The sequence below is a fragment of the Gossypium arboreum genome, chromosome 11, assembly GCF_025698485.1.
Source record: "Gossypium arboreum isolate Shixiya-1 chromosome 11, ASM2569848v2, whole genome shotgun sequence".
NCBI lineage: Eukaryota > Viridiplantae > Streptophyta > Magnoliopsida > Malvales > Malvaceae > Gossypium > Gossypium arboreum.
In genome coordinates this window covers 48,311,917-48,329,912 of record NC_069080.1, presented here as the reverse complement: position 1 = coordinate 48,329,912, position 17,996 = coordinate 48,311,917, and the positions used below count along the sequence as shown (strand labels likewise).

At 29.6% G+C, this 17,996-nt stretch overlaps 1 long non-coding RNA gene across 1 annotated transcript; it reads right to left on the bottom strand.

Annotated features, from left to right (window-relative positions):
* Positions 1–202: 202 nt before the first annotated feature.
* Positions 203–2,523, bottom strand: LOC108463604 (uncharacterized). The gene is made up of 2 exons (XR_008273922.1): positions 2,430–2,523; positions 203–626 (listed from the first exon to the last, which is right to left on the bottom strand). It is a non-coding gene; the product is annotated as an uncharacterized LOC108463604 (long non-coding RNA).
* Positions 2,524–17,996: the final 15,473 nt, after the last annotated feature.

The following is a 17,996-nucleotide window of genomic DNA, read 5'->3' as shown; positions in this document are numbered from 1 at the left end:
TCGACTCACATGCCCGTATGCTCAATCATGTTGACGAGAAATAGGCTTGTTTTAAGCCACTTTTCCGCACCCAACTTTAATCACCTAAGCTCACATATAACACCATACATTCATTTAATTTGGCAATCAAAATAGCCATTTCAAATACACATTATATGCCATTACAAAACCAAACATTTATATACTCAAAAAATCAATTCCATTTGTGCATTCAAACATATGCCAAACCAATATGATTCATTAGCCAAAATACACATATAACCTATTCAATAATTCAACCTTAAACATCCAAGTACTAACTATTATTCCAACAATTTCGATTCATATTTCCTTCACATATCCATACCATTTACATATCCTCATTCCATCAACTACTTACCAAAACATGCCATATCTAGTACACATAAACATAACCCAATATTTAACCAAGTTAAGCCAAATCACATGTCTTAAACACATCAATGCATATAAGCTTCAATAGCTTACATAACTCATACATCTCAAAACATCAACTAGCCTATACATGTCATATTACCAATTTCAAAGAGTTCAAAAATACCAAATCAACTCCTGGATAGTGTGATGAAATCTTCGATGACTTCCAACCCGAGCGAGCTTTCAAATCACTGTAAAATTCAAAAAATAAACAGAGTAAGCTAATAAGCTTAGTAAGCTCGTATGACTAATATGTACTATATACAATTTAACAATTAATTCAAAATTAGAGAAACATGAGCATATATAAATCAGTCCCATCAAAGCCAACACGTAAAATAATAACAACCTGGCAATTTTTGTATGTATTCATCGATTTTCACTTACATATCATATGAAATTATTAAATATCACTTACTTGTCGAGCGTGCCATGTATACCTGAACTGATTCATATCATCATTTCAATTCTCATACCATTATCTTCTCAGTTGAACTATGGAAATAACATCGAATAATATGTATCTTGCACACTGATGGGCATATATGTGGTTAAACCACCTATATCTCGATTCACATATATAACATTTTTTCATACGTCATTATAACCTATATTACCATTTCAATACAATCCAACCAAATTTGCCAAATACATAAGCTTATAAAATCATCAATACCATGTAATTCAAATAACATTGTGGCAATTCATTTCTATTCGTATAAACTATAATTCATTCATATAACCAGTAGTTCATCCGTATAACTCGTAATTCATCAGTAATAACAATAATTTATCCGTATCAAAAGTAATTCATTTGTATTAACAGTAATTCATACATATCAACAATAATTCATTCAATTCAACAGTAATTCATCCATTAATACAATATTCTGTATTATTCCAAAATTCACATATCATACATATAACATTAATATCACTTATAACCCTTAACTTATCCGTATAACAGTATTTAGGCCCGTTGAACCTATTAGAACTTCAAAGGATAGTCGAGTGAACAATGTCATTAATCCGTCAATTCATCATCATACATGCTCTTTTGAGTCATGGTCGGTAAACTCCTTCTGAGCTGATAAACAGTAAGCTCTTTTGAGCTAAAACAAGAAGCTCTATTCAATTTGAAAGAAGCTCTATCGAAATGAATCAAGAAGCTCAATGAGTGAAACAAGAAACTTTATAAGCTGAATCGGTAATCTCGTAAGATCTGTGGTAAGTCTGCAACAAATGCAGGAGCTCGACCAATACGATAATCCCAGTAATATGTCACTCGTATCCAATGAATTCATATAGTTTAAACGGGGCTCGGTAATGAATACAATATATCATTAAGACATTTATATTTCAAGTATTTCAATTATATACATTCAATTCAACAATTACAAATATAGAAAAGTTCGATTCTAATTATATGAACTTAACTGGTGTCGCTCAAATAAAATTATCGGCTATTCGTCCACTTTTCGTTTTCCCCGATCTAGTTCCGGTAATTGCTTATCTTGATCTATATATATAATATCAAATTCAGCATATTAACTTTCCTTTCTATTCAATTTGACACTATATACACATTTTGGAAAAATTATGCTTTTTCCCATAAAGTTTCACACTTTTACAATTTAGTCCCTAAGCTCTTAAAATGAAATTCATTCAATTTTGGCCAAACCCAAGCCTAGCCGAATTTAACACAACTTTATAGCAGCCCATATTTTCATTTATTCACACATCTAACCATGAATTTTTCACTTTTCTCAATTTAGTCTATTTTTGACATTTTTGTCAAAAATCACTTCATAAAACTTGTTAATCTAGCTTCAAACATTAATAATCTATCATAAAACATCTAAAAAACCTAGCATTCAACAATGACATCATTCAAAATCTATATCAGTTTCGAAAATGAAGGTACGGGCAAGCTAGATTAAGCTGCAACGAGCTCAAAAACATAGAAATCATTAAAAACCAAGCTCAAACAGTACCTTAATTAAGCCAAATATGTGCCGAGCCCTAGCAAGCTTCTTCCATGGTTTTTCATTTCTATTTTAGATGGTGATGAATGAAAAATAAGATGACAATTTGGCTTTGTTTAATTATTATAACATTTATTAATCATTTACCATTTTAACCTTTAATAACATTTAAAATTTCCATTATATCAAACCATCTCATTCCACTAACTCAATAATAGATTAATTTCTATATAAAGACCTCCTCTTTTATATTCTATAACATTTAAACACTTTTAACTAATAAAACTCTACTTTTACACATTACGCGATTTAGTCCTTTTTAACCAATTAACCACCCAAACGGTAAAATTTCTTTATGAAATTTTCACACAAACATTCTATCATATTGTAAACCTTAATAAAATAATAAAATAAATATTTTGACTTTGGATTATGGTCCCGAAACTACAGTTCCAACTAACCTTAAAAACGGGCTATTACACATGAGGCCCATTTGTTTTAGAAGTAAGGTCTATGTAAAAAAGGCCAACACATACAAATACCTAAGCTGTCTTATATTGTGATTGACCAAGTCCATGACCGACTGGGTCATTGGACAAACATTGTTGGACAGTCATGGTCCTAACATGTATTAAACAAGGTACAAATTTCTAGGCATTGTGAGGGTGCTAATACCTTCTTCACATGTAACCGGCTTTCGAATTCATATATCTATTTGGTTTTCAAAACGTAGACAAATAATTATCTTTTTAAAAGAATTTTTAAAATTTTTCTTCTAAAAAAGTGATTTTATAGATGTCCAATCACTTCTGACCAAAGAAAATCTGTGATGACTCCTTTTTTTCTTAATTAAAATTCAGTGTTTTAAAAATTAAAATGTTCATGTTTGCTCAAATTCGTCAAGCTAAGTTTTGGTAAAAAAAAAATATTTTGACATATCTTATACTATTTCTTTTTATTGAAAAACCATGTAATATCCACCAACAAATATTATTAGAAGTCCTATGAAAGATAAAATGAACATGATAACAATAACATTAACATTGCACCAAGGCTTTTTTTTTTAAGCTTGAATTTTTTGTTGGGTTGAGAATGCTGTGAGCCAAGGATTTAGATGTGGAAATGGTGCGCCGATCTTTGTCCCATAAAACACATAGTAGATAGGCGATGCTCCAAGGCAGGTCGTTGGTGCCCATCGCCATCCATCATTGTCCATTGTCCCCCATTTGTATGTAGGCTTATTTGGTTAGGCTTATTCACTCGCCAACAAACCCTCTCTCTGCTAGTGACGAAATAACCCAACTCAACTTCATTCTCCCCATCCCATAAAACACACTCATACGAATCTGATTAGCTTTCGCGTCGTATTCAATCTATGTGTTCCAGAATCTACGTAATATTTCAGCCATCAAATGCCCAATAAATTTCCTCTTTTAAATAAAAATCATAGAATGTGAAACCTTTAGTATATACATTTTCATGTAAAGTTAAAGTGTTACGTGATAGATACAAATACTGATTTATCTATTCAATTTTTGAAGGAATGAGATGATTTTATATTTTTGGATTTTTTATTTTTGATATTTTAACAATTCAATTCTTGAATTTATAAATATAATTGTACTTATCATATATATAAAATTTTGAATCAATTCAGCAGGCTTATTATACCAATAAAAAATATTGTTTATAAATATTTAATGATGTAATTTTTTTTGGTTTAATGCACACTTTAGTCCAAGAAGTATACTACTTTTCTCACTTTAGTCTTTAAAGTTTTTTTTTGGCCCGCTTTAGTCCCTAACGTTATCAAACATTCCCAGTTTAGTCCTCTGAATATCCCAACTAATGGTTGGGATATAGTTGAAATATTCTATAATAGCTCGTTTTTCAGTAGTGTCAAAAACGATAGTTTCGATGCCACAAATTTGACGAGTGAGTCCGTAAATATTATTATTTAATATTTACGAGTCAAGTAGAGAATTACGTTGAAATTTGATTTAATGATTTTTTAAATTAAAAGAATAATTAGGTTCAAGCGGTATGTCCTTAAAGTCAAATAGCTTTAGAAAATGAGGTATTGGGACATCGTTTCTATAAACCGAGCCCGTAAATATTTAATAAAATATTTACGGAGTGTTGTTAGGGTCATATTAAAATTTGGTTATTAATTAAAAAGGATTAAATCATAAAAATTAAAAAAGTTAAATTCTATTAATTAAGGGTGTTAAATAATTAAATTAATAATGTCACAAGGGTTGATGTGAAAATAATGCCACAGGAAAATGGTATTCACAATTGGTGCTTAAAATATGTTAAATTAGATGATATATTTTAATAAAAAAGAAAAGAAAAAGAAAGGCTATGTTAAAAAAAAAAAAAGCAAAACATATTTTTTTTTCTTTCTCTTTATGTTCATCTTCTATAACCGAATAAACACCATTGTTGAAATCATGGAGTTCGACCAAGCTCTTTACTATGCATGTGTGGTATTTTGAGGTCCGTTTTTCATGATTTTTATGTTTTTATTATTGTTTTAGCTTAATCTAGTTAATTGGGGGGTTAATTTATGAAACTTTTAAAAGTTTAGGGACTTGCCATGAATGATTTAAGTGTGTTTATGGATTTAATTGATAGATTATTAAGTTTAGTTGTTAAATAGAAGTATTTTGTTAAGTGATTTTTAGTAATTTTAATGTTAAAGGATTAATTTGTTGAAGGAGTAAAATTCATGGGATTTAATGTGAAATTTTGTTGAATTTGGGTTGTTTAGAAATCCTATAAAAATCTACTAACATGAATTTTAGCTAAAAATGGTAAATTTACAAGTTTCGGCTTTAGGGATTAAATAGCATAAAACGTAAAATATTGGGGGTAATTTTGTAAATTTCTTATTGATAAAGGTTATAAGTTGAATTATGTTAAGTTATTTGAATGGTTTAATTGAATGAAAATTATTATATGGATCAAAAAACGAACCAAGTGGATCTACATTGAGGAAAAGCTAAAGTGTTAGACTAGTCGTCAGCTTCGTTTTTACAATTGTTATTGTCAAGGTAAGTTCGTAACTTGATTAAATAAATTAGCTGTTGTTTCAGTTGTTTAATATCTAATTATTTATATATGAATTGAGTTAGTTGGCTTGAAGGAAATTATTAAGACCATAGTTGAAAGACACTATGACACTATACCAGAAATAAATAAGACCATAGTTGAAAGACACTATGGCATCATACTAGAAACGAGTAAGACCATAGCTGAAAGACGTTATGACATCACGATTCTATTGAGTAAGACCATAACTTAAAGACGTTATGACATCACGATTCTATCGAGTAAGAGCATAGCTGAAAGACATTATGGCATCATGAATCAAATGAATAAGACCATAGTTGAAAGACACTATGGCAACAAGAAAGAAAATGAATAAGACCATAGTTGAAAAACACTAAGGCGACACGACAGAAAATGAATTAGAACATGGTTGAAAGACACTATGACATCAAGTCAAGAATAAATAAGACCATAGTTGAAAGACACCATGAAACCCTCTGATCATTTGCTATTCAGGTAACACATTTCAAGTGAGGTATGTATCGTAAGTATGAATACGAGTTGAAAGTTTGACTAGTATAGTTTGATAATGAATGTTAATGCCTTGGTGTGATTATATACCTTATATGTCTATAAATATGTTAAATCGTGATGTTGTGGTGTGTTTAGGGAATTAAATGGTTATATGAGTATTTTCCAAGTATTCGATGTTATTTCATTTGATTCAAAGGACAATTTAAGTTTTAATGAATTGATGCGTATATGAAAAGAACTGTGTTATGGAAACATGAAATGGAAAATGTTGGTATATGAATAAGAAATGAAAAGGGAACAATTTGAGTAATAGATTGAGGATTTATGTATTGAACTTCATATTGATATGTTTCATGTTCAATTGATTGGATAATCTCTTTAATACACCTACTAACCTGATGGTGTGTTGTGAATTGGAAGGAAAAGTATGCTTAATTATAAATGAGCAATGTTTTAATAGTTTAATCATTTATATTCTGTAAGTTAAGTTTCCTTCATACGAGCTTACTAAGTACTGGTTGCTTACGTAGTTATTTTTCCTTGTATTGTATATTGTCATAAAGTTCGATTGATTGAAATCAAGTTGGAGTACATTCATACTATCCATCCTTTATGTCGGTAGAAGGTTTGGATATATTAATGTCGGGTTATAAATGATATGAACTAGGAGCCCTTTAAGTTATTTTGTTTACGATAATGTTGTTTATAAGTTAGTTTGAGTAAGCTTTGTAGTTATAAATGTTTAATGTTTTTGGTGTATTTTTGAAACTTGATGTGATTTTGGCCATTAGTTAAATACCTATATTGATTAGCTTGATATATGGTAAACAAATGTGATAAAATGGAGACTTTGATAATGTCTTGTAAATATTGAGTATGAATTTGTTTGGACATTTAAATTGTGGTACCATTGAGAGTACATTGGATAGGCAATTAGATCAAATGAGATATGTGTTTTGGTCACTTTATTCATGCCTCTTGAAAGCAAATTGCTTATGGGTTAATGTTATGAAAAAGAAATGGTTATTTGGTATGCTAGAAATGTACTAAATGGTTGATTTTGAAATGTTGAAATGAAACAAGCTTGATTGTGATTGTGGTACCTATTGTTGGTATATTGGTTAGAACTTATTGGATGATTGATTTGGTATGTTTTGAGTGTGATTGGAATGTGTTTTGATCATATGAATGTTTGTAGAAATGGCGTGTATTGGCGTGCAAGAATAATGTTTGAAATGGCTTGGTTTAGGGGCAATTTTTGCTACACATGGCCTGGGACACGGGCTGGCACACAACCACCCCACACAACCATGTGTCATATTAATTTTAAGTGCAGGTTTCATACGTTCTGGCACACGCCCTACGACACGACCATGTGACCCAAGTCACTGAGTTACACGGGCAAACACGCACGGTTGGGACACGACTATTTGTCCCATAGTTCCAATGCCCACACAGTCTGGGTTATGTCACACAACCTGGTCACATGATTGTGTGACCCCTATTTCATAACTTTTTTTTTAATTTTATCTAAAATTTCTGATTTGTTTCGAATTAGTCCTTAAATATTTCCAAACTATTTTTAGGGTCTTTTAAGCTCAATTTAAGGCCTATAAGAGTATTTATGCTATAATTAAATTATGCTATCAAATGTTAAATCTAAATTATTTATTAATTTCTGTTTCGATGTTAAATATTCTGAATTGTACAGTAATGCTCTGTAACCCTAATTCGGTAACAGAGACGAGTAGGAGTGTTACATATGCAATCAATCATATGTTGACACGTGTTATATGAGGATGTCATCATTTGAAAAAATATTAAAAATATTTAAAAAATATAAAAAATAAAAAAAATATATTTTTTAAAAAGCTTAAGAGTGTAAAAGGCCCTCAAACTTTTTTTAAAAAAGCAATTAAGCCCCCTTTTTTTGCACTTAATTAAGCACTTGAACTTTCAAAATGCATCAAAAAGGCCTTCAAACTTTAAAAAAAAATAAAAAATTAAGCCCTTGCTTTTTTTCTCAGTCAATTGGGTATTTGAACTTTCAAAATGTATAAAAAAACACCCTCAAAATTTTTCAAAAAAAGCAATTAAGCCCTTGCTCTTTTTGCACTCAATTGCCAAAATGCATCAAAAAGGGCCTTTGATCGTAAACTTTAACAGTTGATCGTTGAAGTCAACTGCCCCTATTTTTTTTAGTTAAAGCCACCTCGTGTCACAATCATTGTGTCATATGTGACAAAAAAATTATAAAAATAAAAATTATTAAACTTTAATAAAAATATAAAAAATATTTAAACTTTACTAAAAATTAGAAAAATATATAAATTGTAAAAAATATAAAAACTCTAAAATTTTTATAAAAATCATAAAAATTATAAAATACATCAAAAGGTCCTTTAACCATTAACTTTAACCGCTGACCATTAAAGTTAACGATCTAGTTTTTTCAGTTAAAGCCATCACGTATCGCAACACAAATGTGGCATATGTCAATAAATGATAAAAAATAAAAAAAATAAGAGTTATAGAAAAATTATAAAATTCTTCTTATGATATGATAATTTTATAATTCTTTTACTAATTTTATATTTCTTTACATTTTTATTATTTTCTTACGACTTTATAAAATTTTATATATTTTTCTATATTTTTATAGATTTTACACTTTTTTATAAAATTTTACATTTTATGTTTTTATAATCTTTTCTATTTTTAATAAAAATTAAATATTTCTTATATTTTATTACAATTTAATAATTTTTATAACTTTTATTGATCTTTATTTTTTAATAATTTTTACCACATGTCACACCATGGTTGACATGTGGTGACTTTAACTGAAAAAATTTGGGGCAATTAGCTTTAACGGTCAACAGTTAAAGTTAACTATCAAAGGACATTTTTGATGCATTTTGGCAATTGAGTGCAAAAAAAAAAATCATGGGCTTAATTGCTTTTTTGAAAAAGTTTGAGGGTCTTTTTTATGCATTTTGGCAGTTCAAGTACCCGATTGAGTATAAAAAAAACCAGTGCTTCATTTCTATTTTTGAAAAAGTTTGAGGGCCTTTTTGATGTATTTTGAAAATTTAAGTATCCAATTGAGTGCAAAAAGAAAAAAGCAGGGGCTTAGTTACTTTTTTTGAAAAAGTTTGAGGGCTTTTACACTCTTAAGCCTTTAAAAATTACAAAGTTTATTAAAAATAGATAAAATTATAAAATTACAAAAAAATTTATAAAGAAAATTATATGTTTATATAAAATTTTAGATGTTTATATAAAAATTTTAAATATATATTAGAAATTTTAATATTTTAAAATTTTATAAATCACATTTAATATAGCTTGAACATAAGATTGTTGTCTATTGGAAGGATAACATCTATGGTACTTATCTTATACTTCAATTGATTAATCTTTTTAGGTGATAAATTTGAATAATTTTTCAAAAAATATTTAAATAATAAAAAATAATTTTATTTCAATTAAATTATTATTTAAATAATAAAATGTTTTCATTATTTAAATAATTAAAATAACTTATCAAAAAATTCACCTAAAAGATTTACCAATTATAAATTTTGATCGATTGAATTATAAAACAATTATCGTAGATGATATCCTTCCAAGAGACAATGATATCATGTTCAAGCTCCAAAAATGTGATTTATAATTAAAATATTAAAATTTCTAATATATTTTAAATTTTTATTAATTTTATATTTGTTATATATATTTTTATAATTTTTCAATAAATTTTCTAGTTTTGTAATTTTTAAGTAATTCTTTTATTTTTTTCAATTTTAAAGATTTTTTAAGGTTTTTCAAATGATGATGTCATAGTGACATCATTGTATGACACGTGACAACATATGTAACATCCCACCTAGCGAAATCCAATTGTACAAATACTATTTATGAAAGTAAGGCATATAGAGAAGATTTTGGGAATGTATAATGTTAGAATTTGGACGAAGTATAAGAACCTTATGAGTACGCTTGAAACGCTTCGATCTTGACGGACACGAGACTTGGCACATAGTCTTGCAGAAGTATAATTGGCAGAGTGGTATCCGCCCAAATACATTTTGGCGTATGGTGTGGGCGAACTCCAAAGTGAGTACAAGAGAATAAAGGTTTCTATGTCAGGTTACTAAGGTTAAAGAAATGAAAGTTGTGGCTAAGTAAGATGAATTCTTTTGAATATGGGTCACACCAGTGGCATAGTGTCCTTGTAACTGTGGTCCCGTACTAGTTAAGTTACAAGATAAACTAGTTAGGAACTAACTGAACATAAACCAGGATGGTTGAAAGATAAGGGGAAATACTCAATTAGGTTTCTCGGAAGTTGTAAACCTTGATAAGATAATTCAATAGTGATGTGACATTTGTCAAGTTCTAATGAAGACTTAGATTTTATAAATAAGTCTTCAAGTTTGAATAAAGAGAGTTCTCCTATTCTCTCTTCAAGAATATTGAAATCTAAGGGTAGAGGAAACAATAGAATTTCTTTAAGCTGGATTTGAGACCCTGGATTTTAATAGTGATTTCTTCGTGCCAAGGTAAGTCTTATTGCTTTCCAAAAGTAGATCTGTATGAGTGTAAGAAGAAATAAGTATTTGTTTGATAATTATCTGGGTAGGATGATTGTAAAAGTTATTTGGATGGGTAATAATGGAAAATTTTCTATTTTTACAAGGCAGTGGTCACTGCAATTCTAAGAAGAAATTAAGCTTGGAGACTAACCTGCTAAACATCTTTATTAGGTGAGTCCCTAGATTAACTCTTGCATATGTATTATGCTTATCTAGAAACTTCTATGCTAATTGGCCAAAGCATGAGTGTAACACCCTAAGTCGTATCCGTCGTCAGAATAGGGTTTTAGAGCATTACCGAGTAATCGTACTCTAATCATTCATTTCAAACATTTCAAAAATCATAAAATGATTCAACATTAACATGCATAGAGTCCCTTAATAAGCCTTTGAGAGTTTGAAAATAGTTTAGAAACATTTTGAGACTAAATCGGGAACATTTGAAAATTTTTGGAAAAAGTTAGAAAATTTTTAATTGCAGGGTTCACACGGCCTTGTGGTCAGGCCTAACTCAAATCTACCTAAAACATTAACTTAAATTCATATGCTCATATCTAGATTTGGTTCAATTTACCATGCCATAAAATGGCTTCAAACACAAACACATGTTTATATGTATATACCAAATCAACATTACATTTATAACCTCATTTACAATCCATCCACAAAATAACTATCATTTAGATGTTCTAGGTACATGCCAACACAAAAGATAAATATCACCACATTTGAGTTTGGGATCGTTGTTGGATGTTGAATCGGCGATCAAAAGAGAAGTACCTAATCTGCGCACGAAAAACAAAACCGTACGCTGAGTAAAACTCAGTGATATTTCTATAATCCGAATATTTAAAGATAAGAGATTACAAATGTATAATTGAAATATAAACACATATTAATATTTAAAAATCACAACTATCATATGCCAACCCTTTGAATTTATACATAATAGCATATCATTTCATACTATATTCAACTTACACATGCTATCATATTTCATTTCTTTCACAAATATCCCAATTCTCATACTTGCTATATAGATAGCTTTTCACATATCAAACCACATTTCATTTTAACAATTACATAATTCAACTATATTCAATCAATGAGTACATTACTCATATATCTCGTTTATAATCACAACATATCTCATTTTCGTTTTTCAAATCTATGTCCCATTTTCAATTCACATACAATATCATCCAATATCAATTACAGAACCGTTTATTTAATTACCCCTCGACTCGGATACACAGATCCAACACACCAGTTTGGCCTTATCAAATAAATCCAAAATAGTAACTGCGCCCAGCGCTATATAAATTTGACACCCAGTGTCTCATTGGTTAAACCGAAGTAAATAGGCACCCAATGCCTCATCGACTCGAATCGAAGAAATCCATGAACTCTCCCTATCCTATGGCATACCATCTATATCCGACTCAGCCCGATACAGTTAATAGGGCTCCAATTCACTTTCCAAATACAACCAATATCCAATTATCATATTTGCACACACACATATATATATATATATATATATATATATCATTTCAATTCAAATAATCAATACATTCATAATATATATACCAATTCAATCCATTTCAATCAACTTTAATTCAATTCAATATCAAAGTGCCAAATACTCACCTCAATCACTTACCATATGCATTAAATCAAAATATAACAATTAGTAACTAGGTTCGGATTATAGAAATACAAACCAAGAATTTCGAGCTATTCGACATCGATTTTATCTTTCCCTTTTTTAGTCTAAGATTCCAGTACGACGTTAGCTACAGAATTAAAACAATTAAACTTCATCAATACAATAAAATTTCAATTTCATATTCGATATTGAATATTTAATTTTTTACTCAATATTTGTCTAAATTCCAATTTAGTCCCTAAATCGAGACTAATTTTTATTCTTCACATTTAATTCTATATTTTCATACAAATTTCACTTTAAACTAAATTTTACTCATTATTTTCACTTAAACCCTAAATTTTGAATTTTCACAATTTAGTCCTTATTACTCAAAATTTAAAATTTGTTCTACAGCTTTAATCCTTTTTCATTTCTAGCTTAAAAATCTATCAATTTAATCTCTAATACTAAAATTATTTAACATTAACAACATTTAAAAACTTAATAATTGATAAAATTTTAATATGGGTTGAGTAACCCTAGATACCGGGATTCCAAAAACATAAAAATTACAAGAAAATGGACTAAATTAACTAACCAATTAAACTTTGAACCTTAAAAGTCCCTAAGGCCATGCGTGACTTTCTTTTCTACTTCTTTCTTTCTAATTTGTATGGCTTTATCTTTCTTTATTTCTTTTTTAATTATACTAACTTTTATTATTATACTTTAAGTATTATTATATAATATATATACATTTACTTAATTATTAAGATAACATATTTTAACATTTTTTATAACATAGATATAATTACTACATTGGCCTTTTAATTAATTTTTAATCTATAATTCAACTTTCACCATTTACATAATTTAGTCCTTATACCTAATTACTTTTAATTCAAGTAAATTCACTTAACCAAAATCTAATTAACTACACAACTAGCTTCGTAAATATTTATTAAAAATATTTACTATCCAATTTACTAGAACAGAGTTTTGAGAATGCACTTTTCGACACCCTTGACTATCGAGTCATTACAATGAGACTGAAACTAGTAAAGTGTGATGTGACGAATCTGATAAGAAATGTAAGACTTATGAATCTAAATGACTACGGTGTGCTTATGTCTGAAAGTGAGAACGAGTCTAATAAGAAGCGCATGTGTGTCTGATAAGTATAAAAATGTTTGTCATGAGTAAAAATGTTTGTCATGAGTGAGTCAATGTATGATGAGTCTGTGTCTGTCTCTAAAGTCGTCAAAGGGGTCTATCGGGACTGAAAAAACAAATCTGTAAAAGGACAAGTCCATGGCCACGGCACTGAAAGAAGACCATGTCGTGTAAGATTGTAACTGGTGGGTTATGGTTTCATATGGAAACAAGACTATATCATGTAAGACCGTAACTGGCAGGTTATGGCATCATATGGAAAGAAAACCATATTGTGTAGGTTATGACATCATATGGAAAGAAGACCATATCATGTAAGATTGTAACTGATGGGTTATAACATCATATAGGAAATTTAAGGAAGATTATTACCTAACGTGGTTCTCTGTGTGTCCCGAAATGATGAGGTGAAAACCTCACTAAGTGTGAGTTTAAGCAAATCCCTATCGTTTAAAACACCTATTAAAAGACAACCTTTGTGGCAAAACTCTGGAAAGAGAAGCTTTCATGGTAAAACGCTTAAAGGACGCCTTTGTGGCAAGACTTCAAAAGGAAAACTCTTATGGCGAGTACTTAATGAAAACGAAGCTTTTGTGGTTATCTCTGAAAAGAAATGCCTTTGTAGCATCATTGGAACGGTGGAAATGTGCAAGTGTACACAATCGTAACAAGTAATAAAGTGACAAGTAAATGTCGAGTTATCGTACCCACAGGGACTGTAAAAAGCAATATTTATGAAATTAATTAAAACACTTTGGTGAGGTAAAAATAATTTTGGTTTGAAAAGAGTGATTTATAAACTAAGATTTTAAAACTAAGCAAACAATTTAAATAAAATAAAAGAGTTCTAGTGCACGATTTCAATTAAGATTTAATCAAGATGATATAATTGTGTTGGATTAATTATACCTTCTTAACTTAAAAATATTAAATTCGTGCTTATGCTGTTATGAGTAAATTCATGGCAACCCAGTAATTTGCTAACTTATGAACATTTTTACTAATTAAAAAATTCCATTTATCTCTTGAACATATCCCTATGCCAATTCAACCAACTAAACAGATTTAATAAAGTAAACATGCTATCGCACATACATACTTATTGAATTAAATTATCTCTTGCATATTCCTATGTCAATTCAACCGATTAATTCAACTTAATAAACATGTAAAAGATTATGTGAAGTAACAAAGTAGCCATACCTTGAAACAATTTAATCACAACAATCTTGCAAGTTATGCAAGGCATATGTATCGCCAAATACAATGCTGATTTAATTTTCAGTTACCTTAGAAGAATTAAACATGCACTAATTAAGTACTGAGTCCATTAATTGCAATTTCAATCCGTTTAAATAATTAATTCTTTAGTTATCTAAACAATTATAATGCCAGATAACCCTAAGCATGATTTTACTTAATCAAGCATTTCACTGAGGCCTATAACAGCATAAACACTAATTTAATAATTCAAGTAGGCAAAATATAATCAACCCAACACGAATTAAATTCAAGCTAAATTAATTAAAATAACCATTTCAACAACAATATTTTTCATAGATATGTTCATCATAAAAACAACAGAAATTAAAAAGAAAGGGAACAGAAAGCAAATCCAGTGTTTCTCTGCAGCTTGACTGTTGCTCCGTTCTTAGTCTTCGTTGTCTTCGCCGAGCAAGGCTTCTATGAATCCTTGATTGCTGCCTAAGATGGCTGAAGAACACCTCTTTCTCAAGAGAGGAAATCGGCTCAAGAGGAAGAGAAAATGGGATGGAAAAATAGAGAGGAAACTTTGAGATAAGTGAAGAGAGGATGAGAGAATGTTGTGGAATGAGGGATGTTGAGGGATGCTTTGAAATGGGAAGCATAGGGTGGCTTTTATAGCTGAAGAGGGCTGCTAAAAATAGCAAATTCAGCAGCCAAGAGAGCCCTCCCATGGCCGGCCACACACATGGCAAGGTTGAAGCTTTCAACCTTGCTAAAAATAGGCTGGGGATACAAAGGCTAAAATAAAGGTGGGGTTTGAACGTAGTTTGGAGGTTTTTCAAGGGCCTTTTTGCAAGCATATTTTATCATCTAATTTTCTGATTTGGGTAAGTCAATGGACGGTTCAGTCAGCCCGATTAGTGGCTGGTTCGGCTCACTCCATTCGGTTCAACCAGTGCGGTTCACTAGGCCCTTTCTTCATAATTAATTAAAATTAATTCATTTAACCTAAATTGAATAGGAAATAAATTAAAATTAATTTAATTATGAATTAATACACATTTCTGGACCGTCTTGGGCTGGAAATTAATTGGCCTCGATACTTCAAATTACTCTCGGTTTTGTTTTTCTCGTAGTGTTCACCGGGCCCTTTTTCTCCAATTGTGTAATTCTGTCAAAAATAACAAAATATAATCAAAATTAACTATAAAATTAATTAAAATTCATAAATTTCATATTTTTAACATAATTTAATTATTTTATAATATTAAGTATTTTTTGACAAGAATTTAACCGGAATAACCTGGTTTTAAGTTAAAAAAGGCATGAAAAAGTATATAAATTTTTGTGTTTCCAATCATCTAAAGAATAAACCTTGTGACAACCAATTGAAAAAATGTCTCTGTGGCAGACTCTAAACGGAAAGATGGGAATCCATGGTGAACTCTGATAAAATGGAGTATGAAGTCTTCTGAAGGAATGATAAATGTGGAGAACTCTGAAAGAAAAGCTCCGTAAAAAGTGTTATAACTAACCCAATATAGTAATATAGTAAGATCAATGAGACTAGACCGCGCCAGCGTGAGTGGCAAACCATAGGTATTCTATCTGTAAGAAATCATAAAAGAACAAAATGAGGAATGTGAATAAAGTTACGGTGATAGGAATAGCAAGTTATGGTCTCAGAATGAAGCTTGACACCAATGACACAATGAATGGAATCTTAAGGATGTAACCGCTTGAGTTAAAGGAAGGATAAGAGCAAAGGAGATGAATACGAAATCAAGTATGAATCAAGTAAAGAAGGATTTGCTCACTAAGTTCTCATGAACTTACATTTGTGTCTTTTATGTCACAGGTAAACTGATTCCAGGCTATGCTAGGAAGGACAACGCCAGGGCTACACCAAAGGAATGGCGAGATGAGCTGTTATGCATACAGAGTGAGCTTGAGGTGATGTGATCAAGTTTGACAGAACACTACGAATGGGCTAGGCAATCTATTTAGAAGCCTTGTAGCGAGAATATAATATGTTGGCCAAATAAGTGTAATATATATACTTGTAAACCCTAGCCGAATGAAAAGGCCTGTTTAAACGTTTGGACATGAATAAGTCTATAATAGGAAATTTAACACCTGGGATCCGGATTCGATGTACCGGATTGGGTCGAGCGCGTTACAACATATAATTAGTTGGTTATCCTAGCCATTTTTTTTAATGTCCAACAGAATGAACCAGGAATGTCTTATAACATTAGGGACTAAAGTGGACTAAAAAAAGAATCAAAGTGGAAAATGCGGTATGCTTCAAGAACTAAAATGCGCATTGAACAATTTTTTTTTATAAAGCAAATAGTTAAAACATTTTTCTTTACTCCAAACTTAATATACATGATCTACATGAATAACACATGAAATATAATGATCGGATTATTAAAATATCAATCATAAAAAAATTATAAAAGAGTTTAAAACTATATTAATTTTACATTGATGCAAGTGTATCTCTTCACATCTTTTAAAACATAAATTTGTCCTTTTTTTAATATATCATAACACACATTCATTTGGTAAGGTGTCACAGTGTTTAATATTAAATTTGGAACTTGATAAATCACTAAATGCTTTTTTTAATATGAATGTTGAAATTGGATTTTATTTATTTTATAAATCGTTAAAATAAAATGTATGCAATATATAAAATTAGTTTTTATCCTATGCGATACACAAGTTGTATGTATAAATTTTAATATTTTATATTTATTGTTAAAATAATTGTTAATAATACTATTATTGAGAAAGTAAAAATAATATAATATTAATTTTAATATTTAAAATTATGATAATTTGTATTATGATCATTATAAATTAAGAATAAAAATTAATATTTAAAATAAAATTTAATTAATTACTGATATTCATCAAAATCACCGAGAAACTAAAATTAAAAAAGAAATCATTACACCAATATTATATACCTTTAATCTATGCCCTAAATAGTTGTTTCAAAGTAGTATAAGTTTGAGTTTAGAAAATAAAACTAATAATTAAAACGAGTACAGTAGCTTGAAAATAAATGCTTATATTTCTATTAGAATGACATAATATTTTAAAATATATTGTCATTTTATATTTTTTTGTATAATTTAGTGCAATGTTGGTAAGTTTAATAATTGTTTGAAAATGTGGAGTGTGTCTCGCATTTTGATTGAAATAGAATTGTCGTCGAGGTGAGGAAGAGTTAGTGTTTCGATGACACGACATATCACGTCTTGATAAGAAGAACTCGTCGTCCCGATGATGCGATGCGTAACATCTTGATGAGCCAAACGTGACGTCATGATGTGACGACATGTTCCC